We start from the raw sequence: 7851 nt of genomic DNA, 5'->3' as shown, positions 1-7851 counted from the left end.
AATAGTACATATAATATTTACACTAATAAAGTTAAGTTGCAAATTGACCATACCTTTGAGACTTGCACCTGCCAATCAGGAGTGACTATGCAAATTAACCCAACAAAGATGGTGGGTTGAATTGCCTACTCAGGTGCAGTGGCCAGGAGTGTTCCGCCCATACATCCAATTTGTTCATTTATTCCTTAATAAAAGAAGCCTCTAATGGATGCTGAGGTGCCCACTAAAAAGTAAAGTACCTGGGTGCCTAAATGTAGACCAAGAAAAAGTAATGACCTTCCTTGTAGAAGCACGGCAGTGCCCCAGGCACTCCAGGCCTCTGGGCAGGGTGGGAAGGGACAAAGGCAGCTCCAGCCGGAGCCAAAGGCTGTGCCAGCAGCCAGGGGAAGGAAGGCCCACTCTTGCACAAATAAAATTGAAACGTGTGCCAGCGAGAGCTTTATATGTATTGTGCATGTGTAAGTCAACATTCATTTTTAAATTGCCAGTGCACATCCTACATACTAGATCTTCCTTGTTCTTGATCTTCAGTAGCCCAGAACTTCATTGCAGCATCCTATAAATCCTTCCTGGAAACTTTTGTTTTCATCCAGTTGCATGAAGCTAAATGCAACACACTTTTGTAATGGGACATCCCCGTGTCAGCAAACATCCATTTCCTCGCCATGTTTCTGTTTTCAGGATATTGGCATAAATATGGATCAGGAGGAGGCCTCTTCTGAGGAGAGTGCATCTATACAAGTGGATGCAAAATTCATGGCTTCCAAAAGCTCCAGCAACTCAGAGAATCCATCTCTGTAAGCGGTGTTTATCAGTTTTGAAAGATATTCTGCACCTGACTGAGTCACAAGCAGCAAAGCCTTCTTGTATGACACATGTGTTAGAGGCATCCGTTTCCATGTCCAGGGGTCCTCAAACTTTTTAAAGTGGGGGCCAGATCACGGTCCCTCAGAGAGCTGGAGGGCTGAACTATATGAACTACTAATCCCTACTGTAACACCTTGGCTGCGCTCACTGCCCAAAAAACCTGGCGGGGAGGATCAGACTCCCCTGGGGGCTGCATGTGGCCCGCGGGCCGTAGTTTGAAGACCCCTGAATTGTAAACCATCACATGGGGGCAGCCACCGTGTGTGTTGGAGTGACAGTCAATTTGCATAAATCTTTTAGTTACAATACTCAACTCATTAACCACAAAGGAGTTCATACTGGGGAAAAGCAGTATCAGTGTAGTGATTATGGGGAGTACTTCAGTCAAAATTGTAACCTCATTCAACACCCTAAAGTTCACACTGGAGAAAGACATTTTGAGTGTAGTATATGTGGGAAATATTTTATCCACAAACCCGGCTTAGACATCTGATAATTCACAATGCAGAGAAGCCTTAAATGTCCAGAGAACATTTTATCTTTCTTACTCAGAATGACAACACTTGAGACCTACTTACCTGAATATCAACTTCTTTTATAGGAACATACACTCTACTAGATTCCTCATAAGTTTCAGGTACAAGAGAGACTATAAGCATATGTATATCCCAACCTGCTCATACCTTATATGCCATTGATGTCACTGTGAGTATTTTGGCTGAAACAATTTCACTTCTACTACCTGAAGGATATGCATCAGTCAATCACCTGTGTGCTCAGGTGAAATGACTTTTGAGTTCTTACTTATGCTTGAGGAAATAATTACCCTGAGCTCTTAGCAGTATCCTCATTTATCTCTAACAAAGGAATGCACCTGACCCAGGGTTTTTTCAGAGCACCTGTCCTCAGCTAAGAAGTCCTACCTGTCAGAGATTATATTCTCATATTAGCTGTGATGAATTGTGTCAGGTTCTAATTCGTTTACCTGCTTGCTGTCCTCTTCTCCAATTATGTTTTTGTAGAGGTGTTTTTTCTTTTGTACCTGTAATATGTCGGTTCTATTCACTGCCTGGAATGATCTGAAAGAAAAGTTGTGAGCTGTCAGCATGGAAAGATAAATGGATATGGTCAGGTATGAAGTCTGTGCTTTGGAAGAAACAGCAGGATCACAGAAAATCACTGTCCAATATTGGCTTATTTTGTATTACTGACCTAAACTTTATAAGTGTACTTGGCTTTGTGGGTTTTTTTTGTTTTTGTTTTTTTTTAATATATTTTATTGATTTTTTTTTTGCCCCCCCCTCCCTCCCTCCCGTACATACCCTTCCTCCCCAGAGTTCCATGTCCATTGGCTTTGTGGTTTTAATTTTAAGTTTGGTGCCTCTATTATTGGTGAGGGCAGTGCTCACCATGAAGAGGAGGCCTTTCTTATGTTTGTAAAATATATATATTAGAGGCTTGATGCATGTGGGGGAGGGGTGTGTGTGTGTGTCCCTCAGCCCAGCCTGCATCCTCTCCAATCTGGAACCCCTCGAGGGATGTCCGACTGCCCATTTGGGCCTAAATGGACAGTCTGACATCCCTCTCACAATCAAGGAATGCTGGCTCCCAACTGCTCACCTTCCTGCCTGCCTGATTGCCCCTAACAGCTTCTGACTGCCAGCCTGGTCACCCCTAACCACTTCCCTTCCAGTCTGGTTGCCCCTCACTGCTCTCTTAGGCTTGTCTGGTTCCCCTCAACTTCCCTCCCCTGCAGGCCTGGTCACCCCCAACTGCCCTGCCCTACAGGCCATATTGTGGTGGCCAGCTTATATCCACATGGGGTGTTGGAGTGACAGTCAATTTGCATAGTACTCTTTTATTAGATAGGATATTTTATTATCTCTGTTCATAGTATCTACACTAATAAAATATGTAAATTGACCATCACTCTGCTAAGTTACCAGCCAATAGGAGTGAGCATGCAAATTACCCAACAAAGATGGCCATGCCCATAGTGGCCATGTGGCTGGCACCTCACAGCCTCAAGCCCTGCTATGGCAGGGTTGGGGGATTGTGGGTCTGGATCAGGAACCCAAACCTGCAGGGATGCCTCTACCCAGCAGCCTCAAGCCCCGAATGGGGACACAAACCTGCAGAGTGGCTGGCACCCCGAAACCCCCAAGGCCCACAGCTGAGGCACCAGAGCTGCTGGGGGCTGTGTGGGGGACAGCAGAAACACAAACTTGCAAGAAAACTGTGGAAAGGGAGGTAAACTATCATAAATTTATCTCCCTTTCCACAAGATGAGAAAACCGACCCTGGTTTTATTTAGTGATGTGGCCCACACCTTTCTACAAGCACAGGGCATGTTATGACCACTCCCAGGAAGGTCTGGTCAGAATACCATCTCCAGGGAATAACATTACTGTGGCAAGTCATATGAGAGAGGAAACAGGCTTTTGTTGAGTTTATTCTAAAGGTCAGAGAGCATGCCACCCCAACATATGCCCTGTTGTTATATTGATGATCTTGAGATGCAGATGCTTGAAAAACAACAAATGCATGCATAGGCTTTCACTGAAGTCTCCTGATCTGCCTAAAATTGAACCCCCCATAAAGAAGCTTAAATATCATAGGTCCCCTTGATGGGAGATGTGTCATCAGGCAGAGAAGACTGACTCCTGTCACAGGGCAGGAGAGTAGAAAATGACATCACACCCAGTCTTTGTTATAAAATATTTCCCCTCAACCCCCATTCATCTTTCCTAAAAACCATTTACTCTCCTCTAAGAGGCCTATATCTCCCATCCCCTTTCCCTAGGAAGAAGGTATTTAAATCTGAATTCTAAGCCACCTTGAGAAGTTACTCATTTTTCCCTGTGACCTCCCACATATACACAAGGTACACATATTAATGAACTTTTGTTTTTCTCTTGGTGATCTGTCTTTCATTAAAAGGGATTCCACTAAGAACTCAGAAAACTATTTTCCTCCTCCATAATTCTATCTCAGGAAATCAAGTCCCCAGCCGAACAATGAGTTTGGCTCAAGTACCAAGCAGTCCCGGCTGAAGGGAGGGAAGCTTCTAGGGAGAAATCAATGATATTGGTACCAAAGTGACATAGAGGACACAATGCAATGGTGGGAGTTTAAACATTTTTGGAGGATGATTTGGCAAATTCAATAGAAATGTTCAAGGTACATCCAAGAGTCTTCTACTAGGAATCACATATGCTAAGATAAAGCACAAGCACATAAAGCCAGGTCAGAACCCAGAATGCTACTGCAGGCTCACCTTCTATGATAGGAAAACCTGGGTACAATCAGCATTTTTAGGACAAGGTGGCATCTATACTAATAAAAGGGTAACATGTTAATTAGACTGAACATCTTCCGGACTAACAAAACCATGTTGGCAGGACCCAGGCAGAGTAGTTTAGAAGCGATCAGGCAGGCACTGGAGAGCTGTTAGGGTGAACAGGCTGTCAGGGGAGAGCAGTTAGGGGGATCAGGCCAGTGGGGGAGAGCAGTTAGGGGGATCAGGCTGTCAGGGGAGAGCAGTTAGAGGGATCAGGCTGGCAGGCAGGTGAGCAGTTAGAAACCAGAGGTCCTGAGGGGTCCCAGATTGGAAAGTGTGCAGGCCGAGCTGAGGGAACCCCCTTCTTGTGCACAAATTTCGTGCACCAGGCCTCTAGTGTATTATATAAGTTTCAACAATGTGTGAAATTTCATAGGTTGTTTTCATTTGTTGTTAAACTCTGAGGTGAGATTAGTATTAGGACAGAAATACTGTTTTCATAGTCATGTGAGAGACTGCAGTTAAATGAAATGGAAAATGTCTTATGGATATAAGTCCAAAATTATTCCAGCGCCTGTGGCTTGTATCATCATTTAGGACATTCTGAGGACCTCCATACCTATTTCCTGTAGCTGAAGTCACTTGCCGACAAAATAATATAAAGGGGTTGTAGACTCCCCTGACCCCTCTAGGCTGTTCAAGTCAAGTCTGTTGCTCAACAGGCAAGAACTCAAAGTTAAAGAAAGGATAATCCTATAATAAGTCCCAAGATATCTCAGCATTCCTGTTGATTCCAATGGCAACAGTCTTCATTATTTACCAACATTTTCTGCCATTGAGGATAGGCTGTTTCTCCCAGGAAATGAGCAATGATATGCAAGAAAGTGCACATTTCTAATGTGTATTATTTGGTGAGCCTTGACATAGAGATAAAGCTGTGAAACTGTTACATGTGAAACTTATACACAGGATGGGGCAACAATATGCTTACAGTTGTAGTACTGAAAATACAAAGATAATATTAGTAAAGACATTAATTTGGGGGGAGGGGGAGTGGAAAGAAGAGGAAGGGAGAGGTAAACACAGATCTGCTGCCTCCTGCCTACCCCCTACTGGGGATCCATTTGGGCATGTGCACTGACCTGGAATCAATCCAAAGACCTTCCAGGGAATGGGATGACACCCGACCAACAGAGGGTACCGGCTAAGGAAGTTTATACTTGTATTATTATCTATTATCATATTATCTTCCATACCAACAACTTCAAGCCTATTTTTGCCACATTCTGTATTTCCTCCAGCCTTTTTATAATGTCTGTCTGCCTTCCTTGGCCCTCCAGGCAATCATTGATTTTTCTTGGTTTACAATGGTATAATTCATTCTATCTAAAAAAAAAAAAAAAAAAAAAAAAAAAAGCAATATGCAAATTAACCATCACTCTGCTACACTCACAAGCCTCGCCCAATAGCCAATCAGGATCAAGAATGCAAATTAACCCAACCAAGATGGCTGAGGCCACAGAGCGAACAGGAGTCTTGGTTTTCCCCCTGCAATGGAGGAAGCCAAGCTTACCATACACCTTGGACAGCCCAGGCCTCCACTCAAGACAACAAAGTTTCAATTATACAAGATACATAATTCCCAACAAAAATGGTGGCAGCCATGGAGCTGGAGTGAGCAGGAGGCTTGGGTTTCCCCAAGCAATGGAGGAATCCAAGCTCCCACAGCCCAGGCCTGTTTTGGCCTCCACTACAAAGTTTCAATTATCCTATCTAATAAAAGAATAATATGCAAATTGATCATCACTCCAACACACAAGATGGCCTACCCCATGTGGACACAAGATGGCTGCCACACGATGGCCTGCAGGGGAGGGAAGTTGTGGGAGATCAGGACAGCAGAGGAGGGCAGTTGGGGGCGACCAGGCCTACAGGGGAGGGCAGCTAGGAAGGACCAGGCCTGTAGGGGAAGGCAGTTAGGGGTGACTGGCCAGCAGAGGAGGGCAGTTCAGGTGAATGGGGCTGCAGGGGAAGGGAGTTGAGGGGGAACTGGGCCTGCAGGGAAGGTAAGTTGGGGGCAACGAGGCTGGCAAAGTAAGACCCTTAGGGGTGACCAGACTGGCACTGCAGGGCAGTTATGGGCAATGGGGCTGGTCCCTCCCAACCGCTGTCCCCTGCTAGCCCATTCAACCCTAACTCCTAACTGCCCTCTGCTATCGGCCTGGTTGCCCCTAACCTCTCTCCTCTGCAGGCTTGGTCCCCCATAATTGCCCTCCCCTGATGGCCTGGTTCCCCTGTACTGCCCTCCCCTGCATGCCTGTTTGCCCCTAATTGCTCTCCCCTGTAGGCCTGGTCTCCCACAACTACCCTAACCTGACTGGTTCTCCCCAACTGCCCTCCCTGTAGACCTGGTCCCCTCCAACTGCCTTCCTCTGCCTGCCAGCTTACCCCTAACTGCCCTCCCCTGCTGGCCTGGGTCCCCCCAAACTGCCTCCCCTGCTGGCCTGGTCACCCCCAAATGCCCTCCCATGCAGGCCTAGTCCCCCCAACTACCCTCCCCTGCAGGCTGGAAGGGGGAGGTGTTTCTTTGTGGAGTGGGTTGTAGGTCTTAGGAGCCCTTGGGGTCTTTGGAAGTCAGATGGCTCAAAGATGCTGACCTGCTGGGCTTGGCTTGGACACGGGGCTTAACCAGGTTGCTCCATGCCCTTCTGTGACTGGCCTGAGCCATGGACTCAGAGACTTCTGGTTCCTGTGCAAAATGACCCTGTCAGCAACACACCATGGCAGCTCTGTCTTCCGTCTGAGGATATTTTTACATTGATTTTTGAGAGAGTGGAATGGAGGGGAGGAAATAGAGAGAAACATGGATATCAGAGAGTCACAGTGATTGGTTGCCTCCAGCACGCACACAGACTGGGGCTGGGAATCTGCAATCAGGTACATACCCTTCACTGGAATCGAACTCTGGATCTTTCAGATAGCAGGCAGATGCTCTATCCACTGAGCCACACCAGCGAAGCCTAGAGATGGCTGCCCTCCATGCAGGTGACATTGGGCTCAATGTCCCTGGGAGACAAGCAAAATATTGATGATATTGATCAGACAGTGACGCAGTAGCCTGGACTCCAGGCAGATGGCGCCCAGAGCATGGCATGGGGACAGAAGGAACCACCCAGCAGCCCTGAGCCTCTTGCTCCAAGCCAGGTCCCTAGGTCTGTTTGCTTCCCCCATAGGCGCCTCTTGGAGCGTTCCTTGCCCAATGGCGCCAGAGGGGGGCACTGTTGCCTGTGAGTGAGACCAGGTAAAGTCCCAGAAGGGAGGATAAATGGTGCCCATCTCCCCACCCAGGACCATCCCACATCCAGGCGCATCTCAGCTTGTGCGCACCCCAAAGCGCAGTGTGACCCCGCATTCAGCTTTCCAGTCTGGTCCTCAGGGTCCCCGGGCAACAATGTAAGGGGGCGGTGCCAGCGGCCTCATTTGCATATGCCAGGACTTGGCCAATGGGCAGCGCGGGGGGGCTTTGGACCACTGTGTAGCCCACCGCCCACGCGCGGGTCGAGAGTGACCATGGCCCAGGCGGTGGCCAGAGACGGGGGGACCTGGAGGCTGGAGCGGAGGAGCCGGGGGGGGGGGGGGGGGGGCGCCAAGACAGACACTGTTGCCGGTTCCCCGGGCATGGCGCACCTCCGAGTCCTGGCCCA

This window comes from Pipistrellus hanaki, assembly GCF_964339955.1.
Source record: "Pipistrellus hanaki genome assembly, contig: scaffold_23, whole genome shotgun sequence".
NCBI lineage: Eukaryota > Metazoa > Chordata > Mammalia > Chiroptera > Vespertilionidae > Pipistrellus > Pipistrellus hanaki.
The sequence above is the reverse complement of the archived record's forward strand: the minus strand, read 5'-3'. Positions refer to the sequence as shown.